The following is a 12,594-nucleotide window of genomic DNA, read 5'->3' on the forward strand; positions in this document are numbered from 1 at the left end:
AGAGAGAGAGAGAGAGAGAGTGTGTGTGTGTGTGTGTGTGTGTGTGAGAGAGAGAGAGAGAGAGAGAGAGAGAGAGAGAGAGAGAGAGTGTGTGTGTGTGTGTGTGTGAGAGAGAGAGAGAGAGAGAGAGAGAGAGAGAGAGAGAGAGAGAGAGAGTGTGTGTGTGTGTGTGTGTGTGTGAGAGAGAGAGAGAGAGAGAGAGAGAGAGAGAGTGTGTGTGTGTGTGTGTGTGTGAGAGAGAGAGAGAGAGAGAGAGAGAGAGAGAGAGAGAGAGAGAGTGTGTGTGTGTGTGTGTGTGAGAGAGAGAGAGAGAGAGAGAGAGAGAGAGAGAGAGAGAGTGTGTGTGTGTGTGTGTGTGTGTGAGAGAGAGAGAGAGAGAGAGAGAGAGAGAGAGAGAGTGTGTGTGTGTGTGTGTGTGTGTGAGAGAGAGAGAGAGAGAGAGAGAGAGAGAGAGTGGTGTGTGTGTGTGTGTGTGTGAGAGAGAGAGAGAGAGAGAGAGAGAGAGTGTGGTGTGTGTGTGTGTGAGAGAGAGAGTGAGAGAGAGAGAGAGAGAGAGTGAGTGAGTGAGTGAGTGAGTGAGTGAGTGAGTGTGTGTGTGAGAGAGAGAGAGAGAGGAGAGAGAGAGAGAGAGAGAGAGAGAGAGAGTGTGTGTGTGTGTGTGAGAGAGAGAGAGAGAGAGAGAGAGAGAGAGTGTGTGTGTGTGTGCGCGCGCGCGCGCGGGCCTCGGCCGGTGAGAGTGGGATGCGGTCCTGCGTGTCCTTCACTCAGACTTTCCCACATCATCACTTGGACCATAAAAGGACACAGAGCCGCTCCCGCTCCGCAGCTCAGCCCGAGGAGGAGCTCCGCGGGCCGGCGGGAGTCAGTCACACCGCCCGGAGAGCCGAGCCTCCACTTGCGGGGATTTAACAGCAACGTGGGAACTTTTTTAAAATCAGATTTGAGAAAGTCTCGGATCCTCTGCGGGTCTGCGCCACGGTCAGCCATGAGTCTGTGGACTAACGGCTCCTCCGTGGATCTGTTCCCCGGGACAAAGACCCCTCCGCCGGACTCCAACTCCTCCAACCGCACCGTCGGGCCCCCCGGAGCCGCCCCGCTGGACCTGAGCCGGGCGGTGCCGGTCGGCATGGTGCTGGCATCCTTCATCATGTTCGCCATCGTCGGGAACATCCTCGTCATCCTGTCCGTGGTCTGCAACCGACACCTGCGGATCCCCACCAACTACTTCATCATCAACCTGGCCATCGCCGACCTGCTGCTGGCACCACCGTGCTGCCCGTGTCCGCCACCCTGGAGGTTATTATTGATCACTCATCAATCACTTATCGATCACTCATCAACGGTTTCTGTTTTCACATCAGCGAAGTTCAAACAGCGAGGAAGAGGAGCAGCGGGAGATTGTTTCACTGCATTTATCAGGAAAACACGTGAAATCTTCCCAGAGCGTGCTCGGAGTCAGGATCCTGCAAAGCGCGCAGAGATTTATGAGGATTTATCAGAAAAATGAATCCAAAAATACCAAAATCATAAAAATCAGAGTCTGACGTGAAATTAAGGAAAGGAAACTAGAAAAGGACAGAGTGAAGGTGAAGATTTAAGGAAGGAAGGAAGCAGATCTAGGAAATGGAAGAAAGTCCTCGTCAGTTGGCTCAGATATATAATATATATTTATTTATATATATATTTATATATTTTATTTATATATATCTGTATTAATTAGATGGATTAAAGCCTGTAAAGAAAGGATGGCTGTCTCACCAGACAAAAGACGTGGAGCAGTTTTCCTCGTGTTTGCAGTAATCTGAGTATTTCTCTGCTATTTTTAACATGTGTTGATTCTGTCTGAGCGACTTAAGCATGAAACATGCAGGCGTGCACTCGGACTAGGATTTGTTTCACTGCCAAATATTAATGTATTGATCCAAACCCTGCCGAGCCTTCGACCTGTGAACGATCAGAGGTGAAGCAGAGCGATGACGCTCGGACGTGGAACATGGACGCTTGTGTGAGCGCGCTCAAAATAAACCGGCTCAATCCGAGCGTTGCATAAGGCAGAGACGATAAGAGAGAGACGTCCTGATCCTAATGCTGGAAGAACAACGTTCCCAGGGAAAAGAGCAAAGTCAGAGCAAAGCACAGCTCCAATAAATGTGCAGGTTTATTGGGAACTCGCTTTAAAGATGCTGAATTTCTCTGATCTTTGATGACCTCTGATGGTTTCCTCAGACTCTGAGCTCTGGATTGGGTTAAATTGAATTTGCATTGATTTATTAGGAAGTTTGTGGCTAAACACGACACAGCCTTCGTCTGCAGGTCAGTGCTGGAGGCCTCACTGATGCTCGAGTTTGAATCATCGCCTGTTTAATCTCAGTTTTATTCCAGTGAACTTTGCTGTTGTACAGAACAGTTTACTGGTCATATTTTCTTAAAGTGGCCGTTTCTCACAGCTCACTGAGCTCAGCCGGTCTCCTCCACATGCTGCCCCCTGCAGGTGGCCTCAAGCACTGCATGATGATAGTAAAAGTGTCCGTGTTGAAGAGAACGAAGCGTGTGCAGTTGTCAAAGTATCGGGGACAGCACCCAGACAGGCTGACCATACACAGGGATTTAAATCAAGATGCAGGTTATCACTATAACCTCTGACCTCTGAGTTTGGCTGTAAAATGCTGATTTAAAGGTAATCATATCGATTAAACTCTGACCTGAATTGGACTTCCTGTCTGCAGGTTTTGGATTATTGGGTGTTTGGTCGGATCTTCTGCGATATCTGGGCGGCGGTGGACGTCCTGTGCTGCACGGCGTCCATCATGTCCCTCTGCGTCATCTCCATCGACCGCTACATCGGAGTTCGCTACCCACTGCAGTACCCGACTATCGTCACAGAGCGGCGGGCGCTGCTCGCCATGCTGGGTGTCTGGATCCTCGCCATCATCATCTCCATTGGCCCGCTCCTTGGCTGGAAGCAGCCGCCGTCACAGGTACGGCAAATTACCCAGCATGCACCACAGACATGAACCCACAGACTGAAAGCATGTCTTAAAAACGTGTTCTGTCTCACGTCCAGCAGGGGGCGACTCGCCTGATGTAGAAGGAAATGAGCAGCTTTTATTTCCCCAGTTTTATTGATGAGAAACATTAAAAACCACAAATCTAAACGACGAGGGTCACATGATCACATCTCAGTATTCATTTATTTATTTTTCTGAGTATTTATATAAAAATATACATCACTCTGTCAAAGCAGCAGCGGAGCCGTCAGAACCAGTTTATATTTACCTGATTAAAATCACTCAAAAGCATAATGTGTTCATAATGTTTCATCTAAACACATGAAGCATGTTTAACGTAGCTTCACGCTGTGCAGTCAGCGACGTAAGTCCAGTTCACGAACCATCAAATACTTCAGAGAAAAGAAGTAACGCAGAGTCGGAGCAGACTCACAATATAAATCATTTTGTTTCACTGAGATTCATTTATCGAGATAACCTGTAAACACGTGTGACTAACAGCAGCTAACAGCAGCTAACAGCAGCTAACAGCATCCAGCGTGACTGCTGTAGCTAGCTCTTCCCCTGTAATGCTCATTTCCTACATTTCTTGTCTTTAATGCTAAACTGTGTTCGGTCGTTGTGCACATGCCCACAAACTTCACACGCCGTTAAGGCTCATCATCTAATCTCATCTCAAACCGTCTTCAGCTGCGAGCGTCACGAGCGCAGCAGAAAGCAAGTCTGAGGGTGTTTGGCGTCGTCATAGATCTGTGTATGAAAAAGACATGGCTGTGTCCATTATGGCCTCTGTTCTGTGGATGGGTGAGTTTAAGGGTTGCCGCTTGTGGCGTCGCTGTTCAGACAGTGGATTTTTCCTCAGTTTGTTTCAGGGGCAGGTTTGCTTTCATGAGGACACGTGAAATGTCCGTTTAACCTCAGCGGCCATGTCCACGTTTAAGAACAACTTGCAGCTGTAGATGAGACTGAGGTGATCGTCCTCGCTGAGCTCGGGGCGTAGACTGACTGGACTGTAAAAGTCCTCTGCCTGAATAAAGCACAGGACACATCAGGCTGACAAGAACACAGGAAGCACTACAAGGTAAAAGTAACCCATTAACTCAGAGTGCCCGGGTTTCAAACACATCACCATAAAAGGATGTTAAATGTTTAAACAGGTTTTTATTGTTGCTGTTCATTATTCAGAAAATATCCTTTTTAATATTTAAAGATTTAAAGTTCACACTAACATGTATATGTAACACTAAATCGGCCACGTAATCGGCCTTAAAATGCGGCCTTTAAGGCTGCAGACCCTGAGTTGGGACACAGTCCAGGACTCCTTCACAGAAACAGGAAGTTTGTCTTTATAGCAGAGTTGAATGAGCACAGGTAAACAGATGTTTTCATAAAGAGCGCAGAAACGTTTAAATGTTTCTGTTTATGGAAAAATGATCATTTTACTGGAATCCTGTTCATTTTAAAACCAACGCTACCAGTAAGAATACATAATGACTGGAGGGATTATTAATCAGGAAAAATCTCGCCCTGTGTTAGCTGGGATAGGCTCCGCCCCCGTGACCCTGACTAACCTGTGATATTTGACATTTTTAAACTTTTTTCTTTGATTTCTGGATGATTTCGCTGACATTTCTTTTAAAAACACGTGTCTGATGACGTTCTGCTGCCTGTCTCAGAGGCCTCACAGGTGAAGCTCGTGGTGCAGGTGTAGTGTTCAGGTGTGATGTCACGGTTACACATCTGACCTGTGCTTCCTCCTGCAGGATGACACCGTGTGCCTCATCACCGAGGAGCCGTTCTACGCCCTCTTCTCGTCCCTCGGCTCCTTCTACATCCCGCTCGCCGTCATCCTCGCCATGTACTGCCGCGTCTACATCGTTGCCAAGCGCACCACCAAGAACCTGGAGGCCGGCATGATGAAGGAGCGTGCGGAGGACTCCAGCGAGCTCACGCTGAGGATCCACTGCAGGAACCAGCAGATCCAGGAGCTGTGCCCCGCCTCCAAGGCCAGCGGGGGCGGGGCCTCGACCGGACGCAGCTCACTCACCGTCAAACTGCTTAAGTTCTCCCGAGAGAAGAAAGCAGCCAAGACGCTGGGTGTGGTGGTGGGCATGTTCATCCTGTGCTGGCTGCCCTTCTTCCTCGCTCTGCCTATCGGTACGTCTGCACTTCCTCTTCACTCATGCCATCGCAACAACACATGCTCACAGGTGACCTTTAACCCCGTCGGCACCATTATCAAAATGCAGCGTTCAAACACTCGAACCTTCAGGGTCAGAAGTCAAACCCTGTTAAAACCAACGAAGAAGAACCAAAAACGCGTTTGTGCTTCCAACTTTTTCTCCGACCTGGTTTACGGTCTCTGACAGGTTGCAGCTCCAACAGCGCCACCTTCAGTCTGTTTCAACCTCCCGTCACACTTCCTGTTTACAGTTTCAGTTTGTTAGCACAATCAGCCAATGAGGCTTCAGTCTGTTTGTGACTGGTGGAAACATTACTGAACTTAGCTGGCCAATCAAATCATTACTTCCTGTTTGAAATCCAGGGGAGGTGAGCTCTGATTCACCTTTATCATGATCACAGAACAGGAAGTGCTCTTTCATGCTTCTGGTTCCTGTGCTGCTGTTAGCAAGAAACAGGGTCAGGGGTCAAACCTTTATGACCTCAGGTGAACAGCTCGCCCTGATCATGTGATCGTTCTTAAAGGTTCAGACTCAAATATGAGACACGAAGAAGAAATCAGAGTTTGGAGCGAGTGCTGAGCTCACATCTGGAGGTGATGTGGTGTGAACGCCTCAGATTCAAACTTCAGATAAAACTTTAAAGCCGTGCTCCGGCCGGCTCGGGATGAAGAGGAGCAGAATCTGGCAGAAAATTGGACTCGGTCACGGTGAGGATGTAAAGAGCTGCGACGGCGCAGCAGAAATCCTCCAACAACATCATTAGAGCAGAAAAACGGGTCCTCTGTTGGCTTTGGCAGCGTGGCGGCAGCGGCTGATTATTTTGGGTTTCATAGTTTAAATATTTGAAGCTCCGGCTCTGCGTCAGCGGCCAATCAGAGGCCAGAGATAATGGGACCGGTCCCAGGAATGACTCGGGGCGTCCGCGGTAACGGAGCGTGCAGGAAGTGAAACACGCTCGCTGTTTCTTTATTTTCTGTCACAAAGTTCCCACATCAGAGCCATCAGGCCACGCCCCTATTTGTAAACAAAGAGCTCTGAGCCAATGAGAGCAGCGATCTGAGGTTGATCTGAGGTTGATCTGAGGTCGGAGCTCCTTTAAAGACCCGGAAAGATCCAGAAAGAGCAAAACTGCACCTGAGCAGGAGGGGGAGTGACGACGTTTAGCACCTGCAGCTCTCTGAACATTAGTCCAGATGTGTCTGCTCTGTGGACTTATTCAAACTCATCAATCTGAAGATTTAAAAACAGGAAGTGATGTAAACAGAACATCTGACACTTACACGAGGCTGTAATTTACCTGTGTCAGACTCACCTGCTGTTTTACACATTTTTAAGCCTCCATGTTGGGCTCTCGTTTCAGGAAGTGACCACAGTGAAGTTATCAGCTAATGCTAGTTAGCTCGGTCTACACACACACACAAACACAGATACCTGCTAATTTTACCACAACCCTGTCTCCGCCTCCTCAGACGCTCTGTTACTACAGTAACGTCACAGCAGCCATGTTATTGGTCACATGATGTCATTAAAAAGGTTCCAACAGCACAAACATGTCCGGAGCTCCAGCTCAGGTGAAGCTAGCAGACAGCTAACAGCTAACAGCCACCTGTCAGTAACAGGTGGCCACGCCCCTAACAATACAAACTTTAAACAGATGAGTAATGAAGCATCCTCTCTGAGAGTGCAGCTCTGAGGTGTCACGCGTTCACAGCGGCGGTGCATATAAGGAGGTCGTCGGGCCTCCGAGCGCCGCGGAGTGGAAGGACTCAGACCTCCTAAAAAGGCTGCTGGAGGAATCCCCGTTGATCCGCCTCAGCTTGGCTGTAACTCTCTCAATAACACTGACTTATCTCAAAGAGCCCGCCAATCACACCGAGCCTTACCCACAATCCCGCTGACTTCAGGTGACCTCTGGACCGCCATGGGTTTCATCAGAGACAGACAGCGGTGGCTTACTTTGGGCCGCGAGCTTCTGATCCGCTGAGTCTCAGAGAAACAGTCGCAGGATTGGACGAGTCCAATTTAACCCGCCGCTGTTTTCCCGAGACACACGAGCCGTCCACGACTTTGCGCTTTTCTACATCCGTCGAACCTCGTCAGGTTAAATATGGCTCAGTGATGTCTTCATACCTGAGTCACAGCAGAACTTCCTGCTCCTCCTCAGAGCTCAGACTTCTGAGGAGGAGCAGGGAGCTGCTCCTGCAGATGAAGTCAGTGAATGAATGTGAGCTCTGTTCATAATAATCCTTCTTTGTCTGACATCATGAGTGTTTGGAGCTATGGGCTGATTATTAGAAACTTCATGTTTAACCTGAATGCCTGCTGCGGGACCCACGACTGTCAGAGACCGCCGCCCGCTCTGAGCTGCTGACCTTCGTCACGCTGCATCAGCTCCGTGCTGAGTCATCATCTGCATTAAATCAGCAGAGGGGGCAGCCCCGCCCCTCACAGGCGCTGCTGAGCGCGCTCAGAGAGGCTCACAGCACGGGAGGATGATGCTTCAGCTGGAGCACAGAGACACATTTATAAACACAGCAGAAACGTGAGATTCTCTGGTTCCTCCTCAGCGCGCTCGCGTCCACACCAGGGAACAGCAAAAAGACGCTAAGCTTTAATGTGGACAGTGATCAGAAACCAAAGAAGAAGAGTGTCTGGAACCTGAACCATCACCAGACCAGGAGCTTTGCTTCCTGCAGCACAGAGGTGCATCATGGGAAACTGTGACATGTTCTAAACTTCAGTCAGTCGGCTGCAGGATCACCTTACAAGTCCATGTTCAGGGCAAAATAATCCTCTGCTCAGGAGGCCGCCTCAGCAGCAACAATCTGATCCTCCAGAATCCTCTGACACCAGGAGATCACCTCCACCTGAGAGAGGAGGAGGAGTCAGCAAGGCTTTAATGTGTGATCATAAAATAATAAAAACAGACGTGATGTCTGCGCTCTCACTGAACCTCAAACCTGATTCATCCGCAGCTGCCAAGTTTTTACTGGTGTCGGTTTTAAATGGTTCCTAGCTCACACCTGGAGCTCACACCTGGAGCTCACACCTGGAGCTCACACCTGGAGCTCCCCTGCACAGAGACCGATGATCATGTCATTTATAATGAAGCTGATTTAGTTCTCTGACTTTATGAGATGCCAGAATGAACTTAGCCTGTTGTTGAGGTGCAGGTGGAGACGGAGGTGGAGGTGTGGGGGTCGAGAGCTCCTCGTCACTCTTTGGTTTGATTGCAGCCCCAGTTTCACTCGAGTGTTTAGTTTGTGAGGGCTTTGATTGGTCTGCGGTTCAGCCTTCCTCCTCCTCTGATGCGGCTCTGCAGGGCTGTGTTGTGGTGAACGCTGCCCTCTGCTGATCATAATTCTGTCCTGCAGCTGTTTCTCTACATCATGTTCACCAGGAACAAAAGTCAACGTCCTTTCAAAGAAAAACGAGCAGAAGTCAAAATAAAAATTATTTTTATTTAAAAAATAAGAAAATTCCTGCTTCGGTCCGTCCTCCTTTCACACAGCTTCAGGTTCTTTACCAGAGTCCATCTTTCTCCTGACGTCTGTCTGAGGGTCTGAACACTGAACTGATGGTTTAACACCTGGATTTTTGTCTGTCCACCTGAATCTGGAATAACACGTTTGATCAGCTGACTCTGATCGATTACTCAATTTGGATGGGAAACAAACATCTGCATCCATCTGTACGAATGGTCACACACTTCATTTGTTTAACAAAAAAAGGCTCATAAAGTGTTTAAAATTAGACTTTGTTACCAAATAAGACGGATTAGTGAGACTTTCCTGCTTGAGTGCAGCTAACTAAACAGTGAACAGCCACGTCCTGCTACAGTGGAGTGGACGGTATGTCCTGGTTTAACATGAACTCACTGCTGCAGCACTACAGTGATCCTCCCACACTGATGTTTACTTTCTGTGTCCTTATTTACCTCTGAGGTATCAGTTCTGTTAGTTAGCTAGTTAGCTAACATGAACTAATGTTAGCCACAACCAACCAATCACATGACATCACGTTTGCACTGATGATGTTTTTAAAACTTTAAACATTTATTTGTTAAACCCAGCGTCACAAACAGACTTGCATCTGTGTGAGTGTCTGAGAGCAGGGCTCATCATGTCCCCTGTAAAGCAAGACAAAAGTGCAGCAGTCTCACCTGAAGCTTTGTGTTTGTTTGTTTGTTTGTTTGTTTGTTTGTTTGTTTGTTTGTGCTCAGGCTCATTCAACAGCAGCCTGCGTCCTCCTGAAACCTTCTTCAAAGTCATCTTCTGGTTGGGATACTTCAACAGCTGCTTGAACCCAATCATCTACCCGTGCTACAGCCGCGAGTTTAAACAGGTAACAGTTTAAGCTCTGCCTCCTTGTCCTCCTGCAGGTCCAGCTTACTCCTCCCCTCTGCTTCCTGTCCTCAGGCCTTCATCCGAATCCTGCGCTGCCGCTGGAAGAGGAAGCGTCAGGATTGGCAGGCGTACTACAACTACCGTGGCCATCAGGGCTCCAACAACTCGTCCTTCATGAATGGCAGCCAGCAGACGTTGTCCTCCGTCAGCCCAAGTCCGCTCTGCGTCACCTCCAGGCTCCACCCACTGCCGTGGCCGTCTTCCTCCTCCTCAGACAGAGACCTCCTCCCTGGATTGGTGGCGGAGAGAGGACGGCTGAGCCCGCGGCCTACACTCGCTAAAAAAGCCGGGACGGGGCGGAGCATGGGAGTGGGACGAGGGAAGTCAATGAACGGGGATGCTTCTGTCTGAGCCGCACAGGAATCTGGAACGCTAGCTGCAGCCTCAGATGTCAACGCCCCTCCCTGCTGTTAACAGGAAGTGGCTTTAAAAACACTGAATGCACAAAACGCTCTTTCCGTCCAGGTGTGACGACCGGACCTGAACATGGGGTGGAGCTCCTCACCTGCTACAAACACGATGTTGCGACATGCGGCGGGTTTCTGGCAGTTCACGGCTGTCCACGACACTAAGACTTCAGCACGAAACCTTTAATGTGAAAATCCAAGCATCCTGCTTCTTTTTTTCATATCAAAACATTAAGATAATAAATCCAAATTTTTTATTTTATTTTTAAAACTTTGTTTTAATGGAAAAAAATGAAAAAAGAAACAGCACAGATGTTAAAAAAGTAAACATTTTATTTATTCACTTATTGACGAGGTATTTATTTTATTCAAATAAATCAAAGTTAAAACATTTAATGCTTATTTAACCCTACTACTTCTTCTTCCTGCTCACAGACCAGCTTAAACGTTCGTTACGCCCCCCGCTGGACTGGACTGAGAATGAGTTTTTCAGGAAAATAACAAAATAAAATACAAACATGAATAATTTGGTTTCTTAAGGAAATTCTAAAACTTCTTAAGAAAATCTTCTTAAAGCTCTAAACGTAATTTTGTTTCACAATTTATCTTTTGTTTGTTTTTTAAAGACTTTTATTCTGAAGGTCTCTTAACTCAAAGTCAAAGTAGTTAGTCATACAGGGCTCTTATTGTGAAGGTCTGACATCACTGATTAGTTAAAGACTTTTATTGTATAAAGCTGCGCCTGGTGGTCGTCTGAGGAACTGCAGCTAAAAACACTAATACTGAAATATTTATTTTAGAACAAAAAGTGTAAAAAGAAAAAAATCCAAACTTCTTAATTAAAAACAACTTGATTTTTAATCAAAACATTGAATCTACAATCTTAACACGTTTATTTATGATTATTTGTACTTTATTTATATTTCCATACTTCTGTTGTTGTAATAAGTGACCTCACTGTATATTAAACGCATTCATCTAATAAATAAAATACTTTTATGAATTAATTATTATCGATTATCATGTGTTTATTTAACTGCTAATTGATTATTTTTGATGTGTTTCTTTCAAATGGTTTTACATCAAAACAAAACGTGGTTCGGGCCATTTCATAAAATCCATATGCAATCTGTGTCAGTACAACTCGGCCAATAGCTTGCAGGGAACAGCACAGTGATATTTGCATGAGGTGTGGTCATCAGGAAAAGACTGCCTGAAGGAAAGTCGATGCTGATTGGTTAGACCACAACGAAAAACGTGACTTTTCCAGGAAGCTCCGGAAAAAGAACAGCAAAGGATAAAGAATGAGCCTGAAATGGAGAAAAGAGGCGTTTTAACTCCTGATGAAACCACAGCGAACTGAAACGGCCAAACACCACAGAGATTCTGGAAGGAATTTAGCAGGTTTGTTATTGTCCATATTTTAAGGGAGTTTTCTTTACGATGGGAAAATGTTTTATTCTGTTTCTTTAAGTTCCCCAAGAAGTATGATAAATGTTTTTTTATGATAAATTTGCTAATACTTTTAGCTAAATTTTTTATCCATAAATGTAAGTTTACTAACAAAACACCATATTTCTGTCATTATTTTAAGGATGTGGAAATGTACATACAATCAATATCAGACTCCACCAACAAAAAGGCTCTCAAAACAATATATGTATGTGAATTTTTGCGTGTATTCTTATAATTGTTACCTTTTTCTTTTACCCTTGGCTTTTTGTGTTCATGTTCTGTTGTTTTGTATACTTCATCTGTTCGTATGTTGTATACTCATTGTTTGTTAAATAAAGTTTAATAAAAAAAAAAAAGAAAAAGAAACGGCCAAACACGTTACTGCGCATGCTCTGTCGGACTTGGAAAGGTCCAGCCAATCGCACGTGAGAGGCAGCGGAGTGATATTAGTATGCAGCAGGATGACGACAGTAACGCTTCAAAGTAAAAGAAGAGAAAAGAGCTCAGATATGAATGTTATTTTACTGTTTTATTTAAATAAAAATTCACTGATAAACTGACAAAATATGACACTTCTGTTATTTTAAAGGAGGAAATGCTGCTAGGATAAAATCAACATGATGATCGTTGTGGAATATTTAGGCTCACAAACAACTTTATAATTGCAAATTAATTATATTTGTGCATTTTTGTGATTTGTGCTTTAACATTAACTTCTTACTGTTCATGACTGATGGGAGAAAATAAAAACCACCCCAGATTTCTCCTCAGCACTGTGGCCAGGTTCACAGACTCAGAGTCCTGCTGTAACGACTCTTCACTGCCCTCAAACAGCACAGTGAGCTGTTTGCTGTGTCCTGTGGGCTTTGTTCGTTTATACCCTTTGTGGGGTTTTTGTTATTATATATTTTTGTGTTTTTATGTGCAGTTGATTTTCTCCATTTGGATGAACATGGTAAAGTACCTTAGGCTGTAAATACTGATGTGTTTGACGTAGTTTGCCTTAATATTGTCATCCATATAAAATTAAAATACTTCATTTTTATTTTGAAAATCACACAACGCAAAAACCAAAGAAACCGCAGTGCTGCTCGTTCCTGATTGGACGATTAGACTTACTCTCAGCCTGACCAAT

General features: G+C 45.8%; 1 pseudogene across 1 annotated transcript; it reads left to right on the forward strand.

Moving 5' to 3' along the window:
* The first annotated feature begins 750 nt into the window (after nucleotides 1-750).
* Nucleotides 751-11,011, forward strand: LOC146379791 (alpha-1A adrenergic receptor-like; annotated as a pseudogene). Its single transcript, XR_014801457.1, has 5 exons — nucleotides 751-1,296; nucleotides 2,727-2,978; nucleotides 4,772-5,165; nucleotides 9,414-9,535; nucleotides 9,610-11,011. The product of XR_014801457.1 is annotated as an alpha-1A adrenergic receptor-like (transcript).
* The last annotated feature ends 1,583 nt before the right edge of the window (nucleotides 11,012-12,594 follow it).

This window comes from Perissodus microlepis, chromosome 10 (assembly GCF_051167445.1).
Source record: "Perissodus microlepis isolate ML-2025 ecotype Zambia chromosome 10, ASM5116744v1, whole genome shotgun sequence".
In the NCBI taxonomy this organism is placed as follows: domain Eukaryota; kingdom Metazoa; phylum Chordata; class Actinopteri; order Cichliformes; family Cichlidae; genus Perissodus; species Perissodus microlepis.